At 37.2% G+C, this 25794-nt stretch overlaps 1 protein-coding gene across 10 annotated transcripts in view; it reads left to right on the top strand.

Moving 5' to 3' along the window:
• TTBK2 (tau tubulin kinase 2) overlaps positions 1–25794 on the top strand; it is a 155331-nt gene that overhangs the window by 50774 nt on the left and 78763 nt on the right. Inside the window, exons 2-3 of one of the 10 annotated variants that reach the window (XM_027570406.2) lie at positions 2339–2401; positions 3823–3934. The exons of 8 other annotated variants lie outside the window; for them this stretch is intronic. The gene's annotated coding sequence lies outside the window, so the exon portion shown is untranslated. The remainder of the gene's footprint in view (positions 1–2338; positions 2402–3822; positions 3935–25794) is intronic. One more of the 10 variants, XM_027570407.2, reaches the window with a different exon arrangement.

Raw genomic sequence — 25794 nt, 5'->3', positions numbered from 1 at the left:
TTGTTTTTGTTTTTGTTTTCAGTATCACTATGAAGTCATGGATTTTTATGTATTTTATTTCAACTCATTGTAGTCATTGTTATTTTGATGCTCAAATTTTCATGTATTTGACTAGTGGAAGACTCCAGTGTTCTTTGATATCATATTTCCTTTTTGGCACAGTCCATATTTCAGACTTTCCTTGAGTTTTCTCTGTGTCATTGTTGGAATCAGGAACTCTGTTTCTCCAAGAAGCCCTGTTTCCTTTCATTGAGAAATAATTGAGACCACAGTATGGGCACAGGGCACTAACTGTTATTGGGCCAACACATTTCTCTCAATAGGTTTTAATAACTACTAGATTTTGTCTGGTTTCTTCTTCTTCTTCTTCTTTTTTTAAAGATTTTATGTATTTAGCAGGGCAGCACAAGCAGGGGGAGCAGCAGAAGGAGAGGGAGAAGCAGGCTCCTGGCTGAGCAGGGACCCTGATGCAGGGCTCGATCCCAGGACCCTGGGATCATGACCTGAGCTGAAGACAGATGGCTCAACCAGCTGAGCCACCCAGGCGCCCCTATCTGGTTTATTCTTATGTGTACTTTTCAATTGTTTGAATTGTTTATTTTTAAAATATATTTTTTAAGATTTTATTTGTTTATTTGACAGAGACACAGCGAGAGAGGGAACACAAGCAGGGGGAGTGGGAGAGGGAGAAGCAGGCCTCCCGCCGAGCAGGGAGCCCGATGCGGGGCTCGATCCCAGGACCCTGGGATCATGACCTGAGCTGAAGGCAGACGCTTAACGACTGAGCCACCCAGGCACCCTGAATTGTTTATTTTAAAAAATACACTTGTGTTCTCTTTTAAATTGCAAGCCACTTAAAGAATTACATGCATTTAAACTTGATATTTATATTATGCTTAGTGGCAAAATGATAGCACAAAGTAGTAGAGAATATAATGAGGGATAAGGGGTTATCCCTAACCTTTTAGTCCCAGAGTTCAACTGCTATGCTTTCCCATAAAAGCAGTTATTAGAGATCTCCTGACACCCTTTCATGGAACAGATGAACCTTGATGAGGGCAAGCACTTTGTAGTAACTTTCATAGACAGTCTTCCATACTGGATAGACCAGTAGTCTAATCCAAAATGACATATGTCTCATTCTTTTGATTGGGGAGAGGTAGTAGTTGTACTTTGCAGCAGTAGCTAGAGACTTCAAGCAGGAAGGCGGAACAGTTGCAGTTGCTCCTTTTTTAAAGATTTTATTTATTTATTTGAGAGAGAGAGTACAAGCAGGGGGAGCTGGAGAGGGAGAAGCAGGCTCCCCACTGAGCAGAAAGCCCAACATGGGGCTCGATCCCAGGATCCTGGGATCATGACCTGAACTGAAGGCAGACACTTAACCAACTGAGCCACCCAGGAGCCCATGCCTTCGCTCTTCTGTACTAATGACACTTTTCCCAATTCTCAGTTTGTGTTTTGAAGTTTTCCTTTAGTCTTTTATAAACCTGTCATTTGTCCTTTGGTTTATTTCAACTTGTACATTATTTTTCTCTAAAGTAATTTTTTGCTTGCCTTGGGTTAAAGTTCATCTGTTCCATCAAAGGTGTGTTAGGAGATCTCTGAGAACTTTATCTGTTCAGTGTGTTTATTTTAACATTCTCTACTTGAAAGATTTAACATTACCTGCTAGCTTGGGGATTTGTCTATTCATTACTTTGTTTGGATTTAGGAAAATAATGTATAGGAAATAGAATAGGTCTAGGTTATCTTAAGGAGCAGAGATCCATTTCCTTGAAAGAGATTATAATGTATATATATATGTGTGTCTTTGTATACACATATACACATATATTTATATGTGCTTTATAAGCACAACGAAAGTCTGGAATCATACAGAGCTGAAGAAGCCACTGAGAATGGTTATGTTTGGGTATTGGCATTAGGGAGACCAGGAAAGAAAAGGATCTTTTAATGTTTCCCTTTATGCCCTTCGGTGCTTAAGAAATTGAAAAGAATCACACAAACATTTCTTTTATAACAAAAATGTATAATGATAATAACAAATATCTTCAAAATCCATTCTTACTCTTTATCTTCTATTTAAATTTCTGAGTACTTGAAAATACATGGTAAATTAGTGAAATGTAGTATATATAGTGTAATATAATAAAAAAGCTGTTTTGTGTTGTGAACTTACTTTATAAATGGTTAGTAATATTTGTAGGGAAATCTGTAGCAGTGTTTGAGTGCTGACTCTATGCCAGAAAATGGGTTACTGAATGCTAGGCTCATTCATACTTATCTTGTTTTAATGTATCAAGTTCATGTGTAAGACCTCCCTCTATTTTTTTTACAGCCCTTTTTAAAGGTGTAAATATACACGGTAAAAGATTTAAAAATCAGGAGAATAAAGTGAAAAGTAAGTTTGCTTTCTCTTAGCCCCCCACTCTCCTCCAAAACTAACCACTGTTACTGGTTTCTTGTGTTTTTTTCTGGAAACATTCAATACATATTATGTCATCTATCTATTTTTACACACACATATATAATGATATGATATATATTTTATATATGTAAATCATATGGAATCATAATCATGTATAAAATCATATGATTACATATGATGATTATGTGCATGCATATGTATGTGAAACTTCCCTCTCTCCCATATCCCTTAACAACATGTGCAATCACACTATATGTGTATATATATATTTGTTCTGAAACTTGATGTGACCCCTAAGATTCACACAGTAAGACTCATATTTTACATACCTTTATGTTCTGTAGCGGGAGTGATTGTTCAAACATACCAGTTGATCATATCACTCCCAACATTTGCTAAAACACTTCAGGCTCTTCCTTTTCTCAGGTAAAGTCCAGCCACCTTAACCTGGCATACAAGACCTTGAATTGATTCCTGCCTGCTTTGCTAGCCTCTTTACTGGAAACTGTTGGCTTACATTTGGAGTGTTGGTTATCCTGAACTTTTTTCAGTTTCTTTTTTTTTTTTTTTTAAGATTTTATTTATTTAGGGCGCCTGGGTGGCTCAGATGGTTAAGCGTTTGCCTTCGGCTCAGGTCATGATCCCAGGGTCCTGGGATCGAGTCCTGCATCGGGCTCCCTGCTCCTTGGGAGCCTGCTTCTCCCTCTGCCTCTCTCTGTCTCTCTCTCTCTGTCTCTCATGAATAAATAAATAAAATCTTAAAAAAAAAAGATTTTATTTATTTATTTGACAGAGAGACACAGCAAGAGAGGGAACACCAGCACGGGGAGTGGGAGAGGGAGAAGCAGGCTTCCCGCTGAACAAGGAGCCCGACGTGGGGCTCGATCCCAGAACCCTGGGATCATGACCTAAGCCGAAGGCAGATGCTTAATGACTGAGCCACCCAGGCGTCACCTTTTTTCAGTTTCTTAAACAGTTTATGGCCTCTCATCTGCAGTCTACTTCCTCTCTCTCGTACTTTGTATAACTGCTACGTTTTTTTCTTCTTTTAAAAAATTTATAACAGTCCTAGTATTTATAAAAGTCCACAGGTAAAATAAGATTTAAATAAAGCAAAGTACAGTTAAAAACTTCACTTTTTTCCTAAGCATATAATACTCAAAAGAATATATGCTTAAAAAATGTTATCCTACTGGCTTGCTTGTTCCCTTTTCCACAATAAGGTTAGTACAGGATTTGCTTATTTTTAATTTTTAATTTCGTGTAGTCAAAGTTATATAAATAGTTTCAATAATCAGTTCGACAAAGTGTGTTATGAAAAACAGTAGTCCAGGTTCTGGTTCCAGATAAGATGGAGTAAGCACACTTCACCCTGTCTCTCCCACTGAATGCAGCTATAAAACCTGGACAGAATGCTTGGAGTGGCTATTTGAGGACTCTGAAAAATAAATAGTAGGAGGCAGATTGGGGAAGAAGACCAGAATTCAAAGTACCACTGAACCGGCGGTGAGTTTACCATTTTTTTTCTTCCAGTATGCCCCAGCCTGAACTTAATGTGTCCTGAAACTTGGAAATGAGCATTATTAACATGGACAGAAAAAGCAGAAGCCCTCTGGTTCTGACTCAAGGAGCCGAAAGGGATCTCCTAATGTTCAGAGAAAGTGTGGCAATCCCACATCCTTCTTTTTTTTCCTTTTCTTCAATTTCTTGCACCCCAGGCCTCAACCAGTCCTTGGCAGAAGCTGCAGTGGCCTCAGTGGGGGCAGGCAGGAGCCTAAATCTCAGAGGGAGGGGAAGCTTTCTCCCAGATTGGAGGAGATTTGGTGTCAAGAGATCATGCAGCAAATCCCATTGCTTTTCTTCTCCCTCTGCTCTTCTGTTGCTTGGCCCTGATGTGGGCACAGTCATGGGACGTACATTGCAGAGTGGGGTTAATGAAGCCCCAGCTTTCTGCTGGAAGGCTGGAAAAGGGGAGCCTCAGGGAACCAAAAGATTGCAAGAGAATGAGGAGCTTGGGAAACTGACTACTTAAAGTTGCTTATGGACTTATGAGCTGACTTCCAAGCTGTACATGCATGAGTCTGATTCCTAAACAGCATACAGAAACATCGAGGACTGAATTATGGGATAGACCACCCCTAACCCCCAAACTGGACACTGCGTGGGACAGTTATGAAACACATTCAGTATGACCGCAAAGGGTTTGCACACTGAATTGTAATTGGAAATACAACCCACAGAAGGCTGATCAGAACTTGAAATGTGAACCCAACTGGGTCAGTTACTGGCTAAAACAAACACACCAACATTCTCAGTGGGACTTAAATAAGATCCAGAGTGCTATAATATTCCAAGTGTCCAGAATACAATCTGGAACTACTCAGTTTAAAAAGGAACTAGAAAAATTGAACTCACATAGGAAAAGACAGTGAACGGATGGTGATGCCAAGATCACACAGATATTAAAATTATCTGAAAAATAGTTGTAAAATCAGCTATTATGACCATGTTCAAGGATTGAATGGGAAGATAGAAAGTCTCAGCAAAGAAATAGAAGATATGAAGAACTAAATGGAGATTTTAGAACTAAGAAATACAATGATGGAAATGAAAACTCATTAAAGGGCTCAGTAGCGGAGTAGACATGACAATGAAAAAGTCTGTGCACTTGAAAATAGATAAACAGAAATTATCCAATTTGAATAACAGGGAAAAGGTTAAAAATAAAGAAGTATACAGCCTCAGGGACCTATGAAACTATGATAAGGTCTTATATTTGTGTCATCAGAGACCCAGAATGAGAAGAGAATGAGTGTGGTCCATCAAAAATACTTGAAGAAATAATGGCACAGAGATTGAAAAGGAAGAAATAAAAGTACCCCTATTTGCAGATGGCATAATCATCTTATGTAGAAAATCCTAAGCAATCCACAAAAAAATTTCTAGAGTAAATGAGTTTAGCAAGTGATTCATGGTCAGCTCACAAAAAACAATCATATTTCTATATACTAGTGATAAACAGTTGAAAACTGAATTAAAGGTATTTATAATAGCGTCCCCAAAATGAAACACTTAGACATAAATGCAACAAAATATGTATAGGATCTCTATGCTGAGAATTATAGAATGCTGATTTAAAAAAATCAAAGGAGATTTAAGTAAATGGAGAAACATGTATTTATGAATGAAGAATCACAATAGTAAAGATGTTGATTTTCCCCAAATTGATCTATAGATTTAATGCAGTACTGATAAAAACAATCCCAACAGCACTGCTTTTGTTATAAACTGATTCTAAAATTTCTTTACAAAAGCAAAGGGCTGAGAATAGCCAAAACAATTTTTTTAAAGATTTTCTTTATTTATTTATTTGAGAGAGAGAGAATGAGGGGAGGTGCAGAGAGAGAGGGAGAAGCAGATGCCCCACTGAGCAGGGAGTCCAATGTGGGGCTCGATCCTAGGACTCTAGGATCATAACTTGAGCTGAAGGCAGATGCTTAACCGATGGAGCCACCCAAGCACTCCCAAAACAATTTTGAAAAAGAAAAATGTTGGAAAAAATCAAACTACATGATTTAAAAAAACAGCATGAAGCTATCATAATCAAGACTGTGGTATTGGCAAAGGGAAAGACATGTAGATCAATGAAATAGAATAGAGATTACCTAAATAGGCCCACACAAATATGGCCAGTAATTTTTTACAAAGTGGCAAAATGGAAACAATCTTTTCAATAAGTGGTGTTAGAACAATTGGATATCCACATACAAAAATAATGAACCTTGATCTAAACTACACATATTTATAAAAATGAATTTAAAATGTACCACACATCTAAATTTGAAATATAAAACTGTACAGCTTTTAGAAGAATACATAGGAGAAAATCTTTGTGACCTGAATGTAGACAAGAAGTTATTCACATCACACCAAAGGAATGATTCATAAAAGAAGAATTGATGAATTGGACTTCATCACATTACAACCATTGCTTGCAAAGACACTGTTAAGAGAATTAAAGGCAGAGTATAGGCTGGAAGAAAATATTTGCAAATCACATACCTGCAAAGGACTTATATTTGGAATATGTAAAGAACTCTGAAAACTCAATGGTAAGAAAACAAGCCACTTAAAAATGTTTAATAGGCTTTGGCAAAGAGGATATAGAGTCGCACATCAGCTCGTGAAAAGATGTTTAGCATAACTAGCCATTAGGGGAATGCAAATTAAATGCAAATGGTGAGCTACCACTGTCCATCCATTAGAATGGCTTAAATTAAAACTGATGACAGTACCAAGTGCTGCGGAGGATGTGGAGCAACTGGAACCCTCACATATTGCTGGTGGGGATGCAAAATGATTCAGTTCCTCTGGAAAACAATTAAGCATATACTTATGATATGTCAAATATGGATTTACTGTGTGATCCAGCAACCCTACCCCTAGGCATTTACCCTTGAGAAATGAAAATTTATGTTCATGTATTTATATCAGCTTTATTCTTACTTGCCAAAAATGTATACTTCAGAAAGTGAATGGATAAATCAAGGGTTGTATATCCATACAGTAGAATATTATTTGGCAATAAAAAAGGATGAACTACTGATTTGCACAACTCTTGATTTCCTCTTCTTAGGGAAGTCTCTCCAGGGACCTCCTAGTCAGCTCTAGTCCAGCTTGGTATTTTGTCTATTCACAAGTATCATCCTTGGATCACCTTTCAGTGTCTTCCTGGGGATTCTCTTTGATTCTCTTTTATATTGTATGCCTTGTTGAATCCCTTTTTCTTTTTTGTTTAGTCTCATTTTAGTAAATCACCTCTTCTAATAGTTTCCTGAGTAAAGGATGCACAGGAGGTATGTCTTTGAGACCTCTCTTGGAAGTCTGAAAGTGTTGTGTTGTTTTTTTTTTAATTTTTTTTTTTTATTTGGGAGAGACAGAGTGAGAGAGAGAGAGAGAGAGCACAAGCAGGGGGAGTGGCAGGCAGAGGCAGAGGGAGAAGCAGACTCCCTCCCAGAGGGAGCCTGATGTGGGACTTGATCCCAGCACCCTGGGATCAAGATCCGGGCCGAAAGTAGATGCTTAACCAACTGAGCCACCCAGGTGCCCCAGTCTGAAAGTGTTTTTATCCTACCCTCATGTTTAAATGAAAAACTGGCTGGATATAGAATTCTGGATTGAAAATAATTTTACTTCCGAAATTTGTCTTCATATTACCTTGTAGCAGCTGAGAAGTGTAATTCTGTTATGATTCATGTTACTTTGGAAATGTCTAATTTTTTCTCTTTTCCCCCAGGGTTTTGCAATTTCATGATGATATACCATAGTATGGGTGTGTTTTCATCTAATGTGCCTGTCTTTGTCTTTTATTGAAACTTGTGATTTGAAGGTTTTTCTCAGGAAGGTTTTTCTCGGGAAGTGTTGATGATTTCCACCCCCTTAATTTTTTACCCCTTCTTCTCTGCAACACCTGCTATGCAGATATTGGGCTTCTTGGAATGGTTCCCCAGTTCTTGATCTTTTCTCTCCTATTTTTGCATACATTTGTTCATACATTTTTGTAATAGCCAAGTACATTTTTTGAATAGATAGGGTGATGAAATTGTGTTCTTTTTCGTTCTAACCACAAAAACCTGATAGTTTTCAATTGGCCATTGTGATAGGATAGTTTTGTTTAAATGATATAATTCCCTGTGATGGTTAGCTACAGTGAAGAGCTTGGAAACTTCCTTTGCCTTTGTCTCCTGGTGAGCTACTAGAACCTAAGGAATCATTAGATGGGCGTCCTCATGAAAGCTAAGAGGAGCCTTTGTTCCTTAAACTTCTTGGCTCGATTTTTTTTCCTGGGAACTTGGTTTAGAGGATTCAGCATTCTTTTTGTTTTACCATCAAGTTAACGCAGTCAAGTTCCAAGCTCTATGCTCTAAGCATTCTGATCCACCTCAATGCTGATTTCTCACAGTGCTTATTCTTTGTTCTTAGAAGCTATCATTTGATCTTATATTGTCATATTATCTTACAGTAAGTTCATTTCTTTCAAAAAGATAGTAAATTCTTTGAGGACAGGACTTATGCCTTATATTTTTCTGTCTTCCTTGGTATAACTATTTCATGAGCTGTTATTGTTAGATTGGGTGTGGTTTGTCTGTTTGGTGGTGGTGTGAGTGGGTAAATAAGAGGAATAAATGATAGATGGGTGAGGAAGCTAAGACTGGTTTTGTTGTGTCCTTAGCAGTACAGTAGTCCAGCTTTGCAGAATCTCCCAGTATTTGCTAGTTTGCCATTGACCTGGAATTTGTTGAGTTCCAGATCATCCCCATTAGTGGATTAGGGATATTTTTAGCTAGCTTTTCACTTACTATATGGCTTTTTTTATTTAAAAAGGAAAATAATCGATGCCTCTTTCTGATTGTTTTACTTTTTTCTGGCATATAAAAATCATATAAAATAACATATTTGCCTTTTGTGTGACATTGTTATGCATTAATATTTAATGCTGGGATATAGACCACCATACCATCACTTGTCATATCTTTTTAAGCTCTTGGATTGAAAGCAGGGGTAGTAGATGATCATTTGAAACTGTAAGAACAAAAAGATTCATTAGGTTATATGCATTTATTTAATTTTTTTATTTTTAGTTTTAAAAAGATTTATTTATATAAGAGAGACAGTATGAGTTCGGGGGGAGGGAAAGGGAGAGAGAGAATCCTCAAGCAGACTTCTCACTGAGCACAGAGCCTGACGTGGGGCTCAAATCCCAGGACTCTGAGATCATGACCTGAGCTGAAACCAATAGTCGGCCGCCTAACTGACTGAGCCACCCAGGCACTCCATATGCATGTATTTTAGAGTACAGCTTATCTATTCCTTTAAAAAAAGATTTTGGACAGTAAGGAAGCGTTTATCATTATGTGTGTCAGATGAATAAAAATCCTTTTTCCTCACACAATTAAAATCTGTGTTTAACTAGCAAGATGCTACCTTGCCTATAATATCTGTAGATATTATCTACCTATCTAAATTAAGTCTACTTCTTATTGTCTTTTTTGAGTGGAGATATCACTGATTATTTCTTTTTTGCACAGTTTGGTGACAGACCACAAACATTCCCTATTGGTTTAGATTATTCAAGAGCTAGAAGATAAAAGAGAAAGCCTTAGTGGTGGTATTTGGAGTGGTGGGTAAAAATTTGGTTTGTATGTTCACGATTCCTTTATTTATTTATTTTAAAGATTTTTATTTATTTGTGTGAGAGAGAGAGCGCACACAAGCAGGGATGCTGTAGGGAGAGGGCGAAGCAGGACCCCCACTGAGCAAAGAGCCCGATGCAGGACTTGATCCCAGGACCCTGGGATCATGACCTGAGCTGAAGGCAGACACTCAACCAAGTGAGCTACCCAGGTGTCCCATCAGGATTCCTTTAATCTTTAAAAGGATTTCTTTAACATAAGAGACACATAAGCAGGGAGTTAAAATTGATTTGTTGTATATTTGCATACTGTGTTTTCTTGAGGGCAACAATCTATGACTCTTAGTGATCAGTGCTACCTTGCTGACTTTCTTCTTTCTCTACTTCCATCTTTGCACCAGACTTGATCACTCTTACTCAACTCCAGGAAACTTATTTTAATAGTCTTGTTTATTTTTTTCCCTCAGGGCGTTGCTAGGTGACTAACTTGCTGATACCTGAAAATCTAATCCTGAGTTTTAATTGGTTGATATTACTTCCTACAGGGATATTTAGATTTGAGGGTTGTATTTGATTTGAGGAAATGAGGTTGAGGGGAGTAATGTGAGCAAAAAACAAAGTAGCACATTTTCATAGGAGAATAAAAAAACAAACTGACTTCATCAGAGTGTATGATATATGTTGAAGAACTGAAGGAAATGAATTTTGGTAAGTAATGTAGAATGAATCGTGAATTCCAGGTTCACCATTTTATTTCATTTATTTTTCCAGAAAGTAAATTAAAAAAAATTTAATTCCAGTATAATTAACATACAGTGTTATATTAGGTGGGTGTATAATATAATGATTAAACATTTATATACATTACTCAGTGCTTATCACCTGTTTCACCCATCCCGCTGTCCACCTCTTCTCTGGGTAACCAGTTTGTTCTCCATAGTTAAGAATCTGTTTTTTGTTTCTTTTTTCTTTGTTTTGTTTCTTAAATTCCACGTATGAGTGATATAATATGGTAATTGTCTTTCTCTGACTGCTTTTGCTTAGCATTATGCCCTCTAGATCCATCCATGTTGTTGCAAATGGCAGGATTTTATTCTTGTTTATGTCTGAGTGATATTCCATCACACACACACACACACACACACACACACACACACACACGCACATCACATCACATCTTCTTTTTCTATTCATCTATTTTTAAAAATTTTTTTTATTAACGTGCAATATATTATTTGTTTCAGAGGTACAGGTCTGTGAATCATCAGGCTTAGACAATTCACAGCACTGACCATTGTCCCCAGTGTCCATCACCCAGCCACCCCATCCCTCCTACCCACCTCCACTCCAGCAACCCTCTGTTTCCTGAGATTAAGAGTCTCTTATGGTTTGTCTCCCTCTCCGGTTTCATCTTGTTTCATTTTCCCCTACCTTCCCCTACGATCCTCTGTCTTGTTTCTCAGATTCTTCATATCAGTGAGATCATATGAGACTTGTCTTTCTCTGATTGACTTATTTCACTTAGCATAATACCCTCTAGTTCCATCCATGTCACTGCAAATGGTTAGATTTCATTTTTTTGATGACTTCATAATATTCCATTATACACACACACACACACACACACACACACACACACACACACACACACACCACATCTTTATCCATTCATCTGTTGATGGACATCTAGGCTCTTTCCATAGTTTGGCTATTGTGGACATTGCTGCTACAAACATTGGGGTGCAGGTGCCCCTTCAGATCACTACATTTGTATCTTTGGGGTAAATACCCAGTAGTGCAATTTTCAACTTTTTGAGCAACTTCCATACTGTTTTCCAGAGTGGCTGCACCAGCTTGCATTCCCACCAGCCGTGTAGGAGGATTCCCCTTTCTCCACATCCTCGCCAACATCAGTCATTTCCTGAGTGGTTAATGTTAGACATTCTGACTGGTGTGAGGTGGTATCTCATTGAGGTTTTGATTTGTATTTCCCTGATACCAAGTGATGTTGAGCACTTTTTCATGTGTCTGTTGGCCATTTGGTTGTCTTTGCAGAAATGTCTGTTCATGACTTCTGCCCATTTCTTGATTGGATTATTTGTTCTTTGGGTATTGAGTTTGTAAGTTCTTTATAGATTTTGGATACTAGCCCTTTATCTGATATGTCATTTGCAAATATCTTCTCCCATTCTGTCAGTTGTCTTTTGGTTTTGTTGACTGTTTCCTTTGCTGTGCAAAAGCTTTTTACCTTGATGAAGTCCCAATAGTTCATTTTTGCCCTTGCTTCTCTTGTCTTTGGCAATGTTTCTAGGAAGAAGTTGCTGCGGCTGAGGTCGAAGAAGTTGCTGCCTGTGTTCTCCTCAAGGATTTTGATGGATTCCTGTCTCACATTTAGGTCTTTCATCCATTTTGAGTCTATTTTTGTGTGTGGTGTAAGGAAATGGTCGAGTTTCATTCTTCTGCATGTGGCTGTCCAATTTTCCCAACACCATTTGTTGAGGAGATTGTCTTTTTTCCATTGGACATTCTTTCCTGCTTTGTCAAAGATGAGTTGACCATAGAGTTGAGGGTCCATTTCTGGGCTCTCGATTCTGTTCCATTGATCTAAGTGTCTGTTTTTGTGCCAGTACCATACTGTCTTGATGATTACAGCTTTGTAATAGAGCTTGAAGTCCGGAATTGTGATGCCACCAGCTTTGCTTTTCTTTTTCAACATTCCTCTGGCTATTCGGGGTCTTTTCTGGTTCCATACAAATTTTTCCTTGAAAGAAGTTGATGGTATTTTGATAGGGATTGCATTAAATGTGTAGATTGCTCTAGGTAGCATAGACATTTTGACAATATTTGTTCTTCCAATCCATGGAAGAACGTTTTTCCATTTCTTTGTGTCTTTCTCAGTTTCTTTCAGGAGTATTTTATAGTTTTCTCAGTACAGATCCTTTGCCTCTTTGGTTAGATTTATTCCTAGGTATCTCATGGTTTTGTGTGCAATTGTAAATGGGACCAACTCCTTAATTTCTCTTTCTTCTGTCTTGTTGGTGTATAGAAATGCAACTGATTTCTGTGTGTTGATTTTATATCCTGCTACTTTACTGAATTCCTGTATGAGTTCTAGCAGTTTTGGGGTGGAGTCTTTTGGGTTTTCCACATATAGTATCATATCATTTGCAAAGAGTGAAAGTTTGACTTCTTCTTTGCCGATTCAGATGCCTTTTATTTCTTTTTGTTGTCTGATTGCTGTGGCTAGGACTTCTAGTACTATGTTGAATAGCAGTGGTGATAGTGGACATCCCTGCTGTGTTCCTGACCTTAGTTTTTCCCCATTGAGAATGATATTCGCAGTGGGTTTTTCATAGATGGCTTTTATGAAATCGAGGTATGTACCCTCTATCCCTACACTCTGAAGAGTTTTAATCAAGACAGGATGCTGTACTTTGTCAAATGCTTTTTCTGCATCTATTGAGAGGATCATATGGTTCTTGTTCTTTCTTTTATTAATGTATTGTATCACATTGATTGATTTGCTGATGTTGAACCAACCTTGCAGCCGAGGAATAAATCCCACTTGGTCGTGGTGAATAATCCTTTTAATGGACTGTTGTATCCTATTGGCTAGTATTTTGGTGAGAATTTTTGCATCCATGTTGATGGGGTCTTTGGTTTTGGGATCAAGGTATTGCTGGCCTCATAAAATGAGTTTGGAAGTTTTCCTTCCATATCTATTCTTTGAAACAGCTTCAGAAGCAAAAGTATTAATTCTTCTTGAAATGTTTGGTAGAATTCCCCTTGGAAGCCATCTGGCCCTTGTCTCTTGTTTGTTGGGAGATTTTTGATGACTGCTTCAATTTCCTTAGTGGTTATGGGTCTGTTCAGGTTTTCTGTTTCTTCCTGGTTCAGTTTTGGTAGTTTATATGTCTCTAGGAATGCAGCCATTTCTTCCAGATTATCTAATTTGCTGGCATAGAGTTGTTCATACTATGTTCTCATAGTTGTTTGTATTTCTTTGGTTTTGGTTGTCATCTCTCCTCTTTCATTCATGATTTTATTTATTTGGGTCATTTCTCTTTTCTTTTTGATAAGTCTGGCCAGGGGTTTATCAATCTCGTTAATTCTTTCAGAGAACCAGCTCTTAGTTTCATTGATCTGTTCTGCTGTTCTTTTGGTTTGTATTTCATTGATTTCTGCTCTGATCTTTATTATTTCTCTTCTCCTGCTGAGTTTAGGCTTTATTTGCTGTTTTTTCTCCAGCTCCTTTAGGTGTAGGGTTAGGTTGTGTATTTGAGACCTTTCTTGTTTCTTGAGAAAGGCTTGTATTGCTATATACTTTCCTCTTAGGACCACGTTTGCTGCATCCCAAAGATTTTGAACATATGTGTTTTCATTTTCATTTGTTTCCATTAATTTTTTTAATTCTTCTTTAATTTCCTGGTTGACCCATTCATTCTTTAGTAGGATGCTTTTTAGCCACCATGAATTTGAGTTCTTTCCAACTTTCCTCTTGTGATTGAGTGCAAGTTCAAAGCATTGTGGTCCGAAAATATGCAGGGAATGATCCCAGTCTTTTGGTCCTGGTTGAGACCTGATTTGTGACCCAGGGTGTGATCTATTCTGGAGAATATTCCATGTGCACTAGAGAAGAATGTGTATTCCATTGCTTTGGGATGGAATGTTCTAAATATATCTGTGAAGTCCATCTGGTCCAGTGTGTCGTTTATTTATTTTTTTAAAAAGATTTTATTTATTTATTTAATTTATTTAATTAATTTATTTTATTTATTTATCTGACAGGGACAGAACGAGAGAGGGAACACAAGCAGGTGGGAATGGGAGAGGGAAAAGCAGGCTTCCGCTGGGTGGACCCTGGGATCATGACCTGAGCCGAAGGCTGACACCCAACAACTGAGTCACCGAGGTGCCCCCAGTGTGTCATTTAAAGCCATTATTTCCTTGTTGATCTTTTGCTTAGATGATCTGTCCATTTGAGTAAGGGGTGTGTTAAAGTCCCCTACTATTATTGTATTGTTGTTGATGTATTTCTTTGATTTTGTTATTAACTGGCTTATATAATTGGCTGCTCCCATGTTTGGGGCATAGATATTTACAATTGTTCGATATTCTTGTTGGATAGACCCTTTAACTATGATGTAGCGTACTTCCTCTTGTCTTACTATGGTCTTTGGTTTAAAATCTAAGTTGTCTGATATAAGAATTGCCACCCCAACTTTCTTTTGATGTCCATTAGCATGGTAAATCGTTTTCCACCCCTTACTTTAAATCTGGAGGTGTCTTTGGGTCTAAAATAATTCTCTTGCAGACAGCATGTCAGTGGGTCTTGTTTTTTTAATCCAATCTGATACCCTGTGTCTTTTGACTGGGGCATTTAGCCCATTTACATTCAGGATAACTATTGAAAGATATGAATTTAGTGCGATTGTATTGCCTGTAAGGTGACTGTTACTGTGTATTATCTGTATTCCTTTCTGGTCTATTTTACTTTTAGGCTCTCTCTTTGCTTAGAGGACCCCTTTCAGTAGTTCTTGTAGGGTTCTATTCATCTATTGATGGACACTTGGGTTGCTGCCATTATTTGGCTATGGTAAATAAAGCAGTAAACTTTGGGGTGCATACATCTTTTTGAATTAGTGTTTTTGTATTCTTTGGGTAAATACACAGTGGTGAAATTACTGGATTGTAGGATATTTCTATTTTTAATTTTTTGAGGAACCTTCATACCATTTTCCATAACTTTGCATTCCCACAAACAGTGCAAGAGGGTTCCTTTTTTTCCACATTTTCGCCAACACTTGTTTCATGTGTTGTTGATTTTAGGCATTCTGACAAGTGTGAAGTGATATCTCTTTATGGTTTTGATTTGCATTTCCGTGATGGTTAGTGACATTGAGCATATTTTCATGTGTCTGTGGGCCATCTGTATGTCTTTGGAGAAATGTCTGCTTATGTTTCTGACCATTTTTAATTGAATTATTTGCTTTTTTTGTTTTTGGTATTGAGCTGTATAAATTCTTTATATATTTTGAGGGTGCTTTGTGGCTTAGTCGTTCAAGCATCTGCCTTTGGCTCAGGTCTTGTTCCCAGGGTCCTGAGATCGAGTCCCAAGTGGGGCTCCCTGCTCAGCAGGGAGTCTGCTTCTCCTTCTCCCCCTACCCCCCCGCGCATGCACTCTCTTTTTTTCTCTCTCTAGCTCATTCTGTCTCTCTTAAATAAATCTTTAAAAACTTCTGTATATATTTTGCGTACTAACCCCTTATTGGATATATCATTTGCAAATACTTCTCCCATTCAGTAGGTTGTCTTAGTTTTGTTGATGGTTTCCTTTGCTGTGCAGAGCTTTTAACTTTGATGTAGTCCTAATAGTTTATTTTTGCTTTTGTTTCCCTTGCCTTAGGAGACATACCTAGAAAAATGTTACTATGGCCAGTGTCAGAGAAGTTACTGCCTGTGATCTGATCTAGGATTTTTAAGGTTTCAGGTCTCACATTTAGGTCTCTAATCCATTTTGAGTTCATTTTTGTGTATGATGTAAGAATGTGGTCCAGTTTCATTCTTGTGCATTTAGCTGTCCAGTTTTCCCAGCACCATTTGTTGAAGAGACTGTCCTTTTCCCATTGCATATTCTTACCTCCTTTGTCACAGTTTAATTGACCGTATAATCATGGGTTTACTTCTGGGCTCTCTATTCTGTTCTCTTGATCTATGTGTCTGTTTTTATGTGAGTACCATACTGTTTTGATTACTATAGCTTTGTAGTATAGCTTGACATCTGGGTTTATGATACCTCCAGTTTTGTTCTACTTTCTCAGTATTGCTTTGGCTATTCAGTGTCTTTTATGGTTCCATAAAAATTTTAGGATTATTTGTTCTACTTCTGTGGAAAATGCTGTTGGTATTTTAATAGGGATTGCATTAAATCTGTAGTTTGCTTTGGGTATTTTGGACATTTTAACAATATTTGTTCTCCCAATCCACGAGCATGGAATATCTTTTCATTTGTTTATGTCATCTTCAATATCTTTTATCCGTGTTTTATAGTTTTCAAAGTACTGGTCTTTCATCTCCTTGGCTGAGTTTATTCCTAGGTGTTTTATTATTTTTGGCACAATTGTAAACGGGATTGTTTTCTTAATTTTTCTTTTTTGCTTCTTCGTTATTAGTATATAGAAGTGCTATGGATTTCTTTATACTGGTTTTGTATTCTGAGACCTTACTGAATTCATTCATCATTTTTAGTAGTTTAGTGGAGAAATCCAGGTTCACCATTTTATTTTTTTATTTTTAAAGATTTTATTTATTTATTTGACAGAGAGAGACACAGAGAGAGAGGGAACACAAGCAGGGGGAGTGGGAGAGGGAGAAGCAGGCTCCCTGCTGAGCAGCGAGCCTGATGCGGGGCTCGATCCCAGGACCCTGAGATCACGACCCTAGCCGAAGGCAGACGCTTAACGACTGAGCCACCCAGGTGCCCCTGGGTTCACCATTTTAATGGTATTTCTGTAGGCATTATTGTTTATGGTTTCTTAATTAGACAAATGACATGATAAAAACAGTATTTTGGGAGGAGATTATCTTATGAATAGTGTGTGGCCAGTGACATTATGGGACATGTTTGGCCTGAAGTACAGTCAGATGTGACAGAATGGATGGGGTCCAGAAGAGACACTGCAGGTTGAGCTTGTCAATAGATAATAGGTGGTAATTCATTAAAGGAGTCATCGTCAGGGGAGTTCAGTAGGATGTTTATAAAAGATAAGTGAGCACAGGACAAGGCAAACTCATGCTTATCATTCTAAGGTAGACATTTGGCCCTGGGGAGGGGGGGTGGGGAAAGGGGCAGTAGAGTGGAGAAGAAGGGGCAAATGACATTAGCCCTAGAAAGTACAGAGTACTAGATAGTTTATGAATGATTGTTTTCATTCTCCCTTCTTACCTTCTTAGATGCCTGGTAAATGTGAACCACTATGCGAGGAGCTAGGGATATAAAGAGGGCACGGTCTTTGTCCTCAGGGGTTCATAATCAAGTCAAACTGACACTGAGAATGAATAATGACATTATAGAATGATAAGTTATAAGAAAAATGTATAAAATATATAAGAAAGAAGAATGTAAGGGCGCCTGGGTGCTCATTCGGTTAAGCATCTGCCTTTGGCTTAGGTCATGATCCCAGGGTCCTGTGATTGAGACCTGCACTGGGCTCTGTGCTCAGCGGGGAACCACCTTCTCCCTTTCCCTCTGCCTGCTGCTCCCCCTGCATGTGTGTGCTCTCTCGCTTTCTTTCAAATAAATAAATAAAATCTAAAAAAAAAAAAAAAAAGAGGAATGTATAAAAAGATCCATAGGAGCATTGACAAGGGAACAAAAGGGAAATTAGGCAGAAGCTCAGTTGTCAGAACCAAGGAGTTAGGTAAGGACAAGACTAGCAGAAAGGATGAATGACATCTAGAGTACTGTGGTTCCTAGAGCTCCATAAATGTTTCCTGTTGAGCCTAAGGGAGAGATGGAGTTGGGCTTGAGTCTTTAGGTGAGAGGTTAAATGGCACCAGTAATGTGGAGAGGAAGGATGTATTGGCAAGGAACCAGTGAGGGCCTTAAAGTATTTGGAGAACATAGAGGCTAAGGATTCCAAGTAAATACTCTGTGACATAGTGATGTCCTAGGCCAAGTTAGGCAGTCACAGGATGGACAGAGGGGAGATGGGCAAAGGATAAGAAGTGGAAATTCACAAAAAAGGAAACCTAAACAATAAATAGATGAAAAGATGCTCAACCTTACTAGTAACTAGAGAAATGCAAATTATGTAGCAAGACACTGTTTCATACCCTTCAGACTGGCAAAAACTGTGACAATACTAAGTGTTGGTGAAGATAGAGAAAAGAGAATTTCCTCATGTCCTGATAGCAGAAGTATAAATTGGTACAACCACTTTAGAAAGCAATTTGTACCTATTATGTAATGAAGAGGCTAGCAGTCATTTATTCTTTCTGTGTCAGGCTTTGTTTTAAATGTGTTTTTAAAAAATAGTATTTGAGGGGCGCCTGGGGGGCTCAGTCATTAAGCATCTGCCTTTGGCTTGGGTCATGATCCCAGGGTCCTGGGATTGAGCCCCGCATTGGGCTCCATCCCAGGGTCCTGGGATTGAGCCCCGCATTGGGCTCCCTGCTCCACGAGAAGCCTACTTCTCCCTCTCCCACTCCCCCTGCTTGTGTTCCCTCTCTTGCCGTTTCTCTCTCTGTCAAATAAATAAATAAAATCATTAAAAATAAATAAACAAATAAAAAATATTATTTGATTTAATTCTTACCATCACTTTCCCCTGATTTTATGGTTGAGGAAATACAGCCTAAGAGAGGTTAAATAATCTGTCCACAATCACAAAAGTGGTAAGGTAAAGAGCCAGGATTTTAGCTTAGATCTGTCTCTTTCTAAAACTTGTATTCATAATCACTAATGATAATAATAGGGAGCACATTTACTATGTACCAGGTGGTATATTAAGTATTAGACATACCTTAACTGATTTGCCTGTGTAATAACTCTTTGAGGTAAGTGCTTTTGTTACCCATTATGTGGCTTTTAGAGATGAGGTAACAAGCTAGTAAGTGAAAAAGCTGATATTTACCTCAAGCGGTCTTGAGCACATGTACTTTTCTTCTACACCAAACTGAAAGATCCAGAGGTGTAGGATAGACTTTAGGTATATTTTGATCTGAATTCTCTTTTTTTCTCTCAGTTTATATATACATAAATATTTGACATACAACTTTGTATTATGTACAATATAAAGATTTGATACATATATATATTGCAAAATGATTACCACAAGTTTAGTTGGTTTTTTAGTTGGTTGAGTTTATCACCTCACAGTTACATTTTTTTTCCTGTGATGAGAACTTTTAAAATTTGTTAACTATCATCACCGCGCTGTACATTACATTTCCAAGATTTACTTATTTTACGACTGAAGTTTGTACCTTTTAACCACCTTTACCCATTTCCCCTACCTCTCACCCCCAACTTCTGGGAACCACTGATCTGTTCTCTGTTTCTGTGAGTTTGGTTTTTTTAGATTCCACATATAAATTTTTCCCTGACTTATTTCATTTAGTATAATGCTCTCAAGGCCCATCCAGGTTAACACAAGTGGCAATCTTTTCTTATTTTTTTATGGCTGCATAATATTGTTGTGTATATAAATGCTACGTTTTCTTTATCCATTCATTTGTAATGGACATGTAAGTTATTTCCATGTCTTGGCTATTATAAATAATGTTGCATTGAACATGGGCATGGGGTGTCTCTTCAAGATAGTAATTTCATTTCTTTGGGTATATACCCACAAGTGGAATTGCTAAATCATATGGTAGTTCTGTTTTTAATTTTTAAAATTTTAATTCCAATGTAGTTAACATGCAGTGCTATATTAGTTTCAGGTGTACAATATAGTAATCCATCAGTTCCATACATTGCTTAGTGCTTATCAAGACAATCCCAATCATAATCCCCTTCACTTTCAACCATCTCCTACACACCTCTCTTCTGGTAATCATTTGTTTTCTACAGTTAAGGATCTGGTTTTTTGGGGGTTGTATCGTTTTCCTTTTGTTCATTTATTTTGTTTCTTGAGAAACTATTTTTATTTTGAGGAACCTCCATACTATTTTCCACAGTGGCCACACCAATTTACATTCCTAGCAACAGAACACAAGGATTCCCTTTTCTCCACATCCTTACCAACACTTGTTATTTCTTGTCTTTTTGATAATAGCCATTCTAGTGGGTGTGAGGTAATATCTCATGGTGGTTTTGATTTGCTTTTCTCTGCTGATTAATGATATTGAACACTTTTTCATGTACCTGTTGACCATTTTACTATCTTCTTTGGAGAAATGTCTCTTCAGGCCCTCTACCCATTTTTAAATCAGACTAGTTTTTTGCTGTTGAGTTGTATGAGTTCATTATGTATTTTGGATATTAACCCCTTATCACATATATATTTGTAAATATTTTCTCCCATTCCCAGTAGGTTGCCTTTTCATTTTCTTGATGGCTTCCTATGTTGTGTAGAAGTTTTATAACGTGATGTAGTCCCACTTGTTTATTTTTGCTTTTGTCATCTTTGCTTTTGGTGTGAAATTCAAAAAATTATTGCCAAGACCAGTGTCAAGGAGCTTATTCCATATGTTTTCTTCTGTGAGTTTTATAGTTTCAGGTTTTACATTCAAGTCTTTAATTTATCTTGAGTTGATTTTTGTGTATGGCATAAGATAGGGTCTAGTTTTCATTCTTTTGCATGTGACTGTCCATCTGACTTTTTTGTGTGTGATTATCTCTTCCATACTGTGGACTTAATTCTTATGCTGGTTTCCTTCATGGTTGAGAGGTAGTTGCTGATAGCACTGGAAGGGAGCTACATTCTCTCTTTAAAAATAACATCTTTTCTCATAATTGTCATATAAAACTTGAGTTTTGCTCTGATTAGAACATCCCTGAAACAGTTATACTCGTCAGAGTAATATCATGCATAGAGTACCTTATGTCTTGAATATTTAATTTTCTTCCCATCAACAAATCGATCTCTATAACAAAAAATAAATTTCTCTATTACTCTGGTTGACTTAGAGCAATTAAGGCCCAATTTGGGGCCTGGGAGTGGATCAAGCCCATTGAGACAGTAGATACATGATAAAGGAAGATCATTGCCCAAGGGTAATTTGGGTGCTATTAGTAAGGGGGAATGAACACTGAATAGTTAACCGAGAAGATGCTTTATGGGGCACCTGGGTGGCTCAATCAGTTAAGCGTCTGACTCTTGATCTCAGGGGGGGAAAAAAAAGATCCTTTATAAATACACTGTGTCATTTAATTTTCTCAGTAGTTCTGCTGAGGAAACTGAGACTTGCTTAAGGTTCCATAATTATTAAGTGGCAGAATTGAGATTTAACTCTAAGCTAGTACTTTTTTTTCTTTCCATCAGTCTTGTATCTCCTTCAAAGAAAAATAATAGGCTGTTCCACATGGTATATGGCATTAATGACCCTATCTTCTAAGATTCCAAAGTGATTTTCTGTAGATTCCCTAATTACAAATCATCACAAGGTACCATACATTATGGGGTTCTCTTTAAGCACTGCTTATATATATAACAGTGAACACCTGTATTAAGAAGCCAGAAAGATCTCCAATAAATTACCTAACCTTTCACCTTATGACCCTAGAGAAGGAAGAGCAAATTAAACCTAAAGTTGGCAGAGCAAGCCTGGCTGGTTCAGTCGATAGAGCATATGACTCTTGATCTCAACTTCATGAGTTCAAGCCCCATGTTGGCCGTAGAGCTTACTTAAAAAACAAAACAAAACAGTCTAAAGCAGCAGAAGGAAGGAAATAATAAAGATTACAGTGGAAATGAATGAAATAAAGGATAGAAAAACAAGGGGGGAAACTAAAAAAACAAAAATTGGTTCTTTGGAAAAAAAATTAACAAAATTAACATACCTTTAGCTAGACAGACCAAGAAAAAAATAAAGAAGAATCAAATTATTAAAATCAGGAATGAAAGAGAGGACATTTCTATTGACCTTACAGAAATGAAAAGGGTTATAATAAGGGAAAACTACACACATGGCAACAAATTAAATAACTTACATGAAATGGACAAATTCCTGGAAAGATGTAAACTATTAAAACCAATTCATGAATAAGTAGGAATCTGAGTAGACCTATTATAAATAAAGAATTGAATTAGATATAATAAAAAAAATACCTACCCATAATGGAAAGCCCAAGCCCAGACGGTTCCATTGGTAAATTCTAACAAGCATTTAAAGAAAGATTAATGCCAATTTTTTAGACTTTGAAAAAAATAGGAAAGGAGGGAACATTTCCCAATTCATTCTATATGGCCAGTACTTTGACACCAAAACCAAGCAAAGACATTAGAAGAAAAGTGTAAACTAGTATCTCTTATGAATATGGATGCAAAATTCCTCAGCAAAATACTAGCAAACAGAATCCAACCACATATAAAAAGGATTATTCAGCATGGTATATGTGATATTAACCCTGGAATTCCAAGTTGGTTTAAAATATGAAAATCAGTATAATACACTGTATCAATAGAATCAAAGACAAAAACCACATGATTATGTCAGAAGACCTATTTAACAAAATCCAATACCCCTTTCATGATAAAAAATACTCAACAAATTAGGAATAGAAAGGAACTTCCTTATCCTGATAAGGGCCATGTATAAAGGGCCATGTATAAAAAAATCCAAAACCAAAAACCAAAAAAGCCACAGCTAATAAAGTAAAAAACAACTATTTCCCCTGAAGATAATAAACAAGACAAGGATTTCTGCAATTGCTACTTCTATTCAAGTCAGGAAGATGAAATAAAATGCACCCAGACTGGAAAGAAGGAAAACTAGCTCTATTTGCAGATGACCTCTTATTTTTAGAAAACCCTAAGGAATCCACTAAAAACTTTTTAGAGCTACTAAACAAGTTCAGCAAGATTGCAGGAAACAAGATCAGTATAAAGAGATGACTTATCTTACTAGACATTAACCATAAGCAATCTGAAAATGAAATTAAGAGAATAATTCCATTTGCAGTAGCATCAAAAAGAATAAAATAGGAATAAATTTAATAAAAGAAGTGTAAAACATTCTGAAAATTACAAAACATTGAAAAAATAAGACTTAAATATATGGAAAGATATCTTGTGTTTGTAGATTAGAAGACTTAATATTGTTAAGATAGTAGTACTCCTGAAATTGATCTATAGATTGAACACAGTCCCTGTCAGAATTGCAGCTGCCTTCTTTGGAAATGGGTAAGCTGATTCTAAAATTAATATGGAATTGCAAGGGACCCCCAGATAGCTAAAACAGTCTTGGAGAAAAAAAAAACAACAATGAAGCTGGAGTATTTACATTTTCTGATTTCAAAACTTGCTACAGAATTATAGTAATCAAGACATTATGGTACTGGCATAAGGATAGAAATATAGATCAATGGAATAGAATTCAAAATCTAGAAATTGTCACGTTATGGTCAATTGATTTTTTACAAGGGTGCCGAGACAATTCAATCGGGAAAGGAGTCTTTTCAACAAATGGTGCCAGCCCAACTCCATTGGCTATCGTAAGAGAATAAACAACACATATATTGGTCTCTACCCCTAGTTCCTGGTACAGACCTCTTAAAATCCACGTAATCTCCTACGTGATAAGAGCACTAGGAGCATCTTTTGTTGTGATATTTGGTCTTAGACCAGATTTGGCCAGGACAGTGCTTCCTGACACAGAGCTCCTATGTTCCTTAGAATTTCCTGGGTGATAGCAGTGTCTCATGTTCCAATGAAGAAACTCGTGGTGGGCTCCTTAATACCTTCAGGATCGTAGCAGGTCACCAGAAAGACCAGGTCATGATTAGAAGTTTGGAATTTTTAGCCCCACCCCCTATCCTCTGGGAAGTAGTAAAAATTCCAGAAGTATGGGGTTCAGAGATCTTCTGAGTTGGTGAACACATGGAGGTGCTGGAAGAGTGGCACACTCAGAAAGAGCATGGAAGTTCTGCACTATTTCCCACATAGCTTTCCCCATGTGTTTCTAAATCCAGCTATTCATCTGTATTCTTTATTATATCCTTTGTAATAACCTGGTAAATGTAAGCATCTCTCTGAATTCTGTAAGCTATTCGAGCAAATTGTCAAACCTAAGGAAGGGGTCATTTATACAGGTAACAGCCTGGGACTTGTGATTGGCATTTGAAGTAGGGGCAGTCTTGTGGGACTAAGCCCTTTTGGGGATCTGATGCAAATTCCAGGTAGACAGTATTAGAATTGAAGTGAATTATAGGACACCCAGCTGGTGTCAAGAATAGCTTGATGTGTGGAAAGCCCACACATCTGGTGTCAAAAGTGTTGTGAATGTGGTAGTAGTGTCAGAGTAAAGGAGAAACACAAGGGGAGTATGTCTTCCAACACAGTTACACACGTGCAAAAGAGTGAAGTTGGACCCTAACCTCGTACCATATATGAAAATTTATTGAAAGTGGGGGCACCTGTCTGGCTCAGTTGGTGGAGCGTGTGACTCTTGATCTCAGGGTCATAAGTCTGAGCCCCACGTTAGGTGTAGAATTTACTTACAAATAAAAAAATCTTTTAAAAAATTTATTCAAAGTGGATCAAATATTTAAAACTCTTAGAAGAATACATATGCTTAAATCTTCATGACCTTGGATTCGGCAGTGATTTCTTAGATATGATGCGAAAACTGCAAAGCAGCAAAATAAAAAATAGATTAATTGGACTTCATCAAATTTAAAAACTTTTGTGCTTCAAAGACCACCATCAAGAAAGTGAGTAGACAACCCACGGAAGAGGAGAAAATAGTTACAAATCATGCATCTGGTAGGGACTTTATCTAGAATATATAAGGAACTCATAACTCAGTAATAAAGAGACAAACAACCCAATTTAAAAATCAACAAAGGATCTGAATAGACATTTCTGCCTAAAAGATAATACAGATTGCCAATAAGCACATGAAAAGATGCTCAACATTATTAGTGATTATGGAAATGTAAATCAAACCTATATTGAGATACTAGTTCACTCTCACTAGGATGACTGCAATGAAAAAAGATATAGAAAATAACAAGAGTTGATGAGGATGTAGAGAAATTAGAAGCCTCATATGTTACTGGTAGGAATATAAAATGTGCAGCTTCTTTGGAAAACAGTCCAGCAGTGCCTATGGACTGCTTAAGATTAAACATGGAGTTACCATATACCCAGCAATTCTGTTCCCAGTTATATATATACCCGAGATAAATGAAAGCATGTCTACACAAAAACTTGTATGTGAATGTTCATAGTAGCATTATTCATAGCAAACAAAAAGTGGAAACAACCCAAATGGACAACCAGCTGATAAATGGCTGAACAAAATATGTGGTATAGCTATATAATGAATATTATTGATAATGAAAAGAAATGAAATATTGATACATGATACAACATGGATGAGTTTTGAACACATTATGCTAGGTGAAAGAAGCCAGTCACAAAAACTACTTACTGTAGGATTCCATGTATGTGAAATGTCCAGAATAGGCAAATCTGTAGAGATAGAAAGTAGATTAGTGGGGCTG

Source organism: Zalophus californianus, chromosome 6 (genome assembly GCF_009762305.2).
Source record: "Zalophus californianus isolate mZalCal1 chromosome 6, mZalCal1.pri.v2, whole genome shotgun sequence".
Taxonomy (NCBI): Eukaryota; Metazoa; Chordata; class Mammalia; order Carnivora; family Otariidae; genus Zalophus; species Zalophus californianus.
Note: the sequence above shows the minus strand (reverse complement) of the source record. Positions and strands in the feature narration are given on the sequence as shown.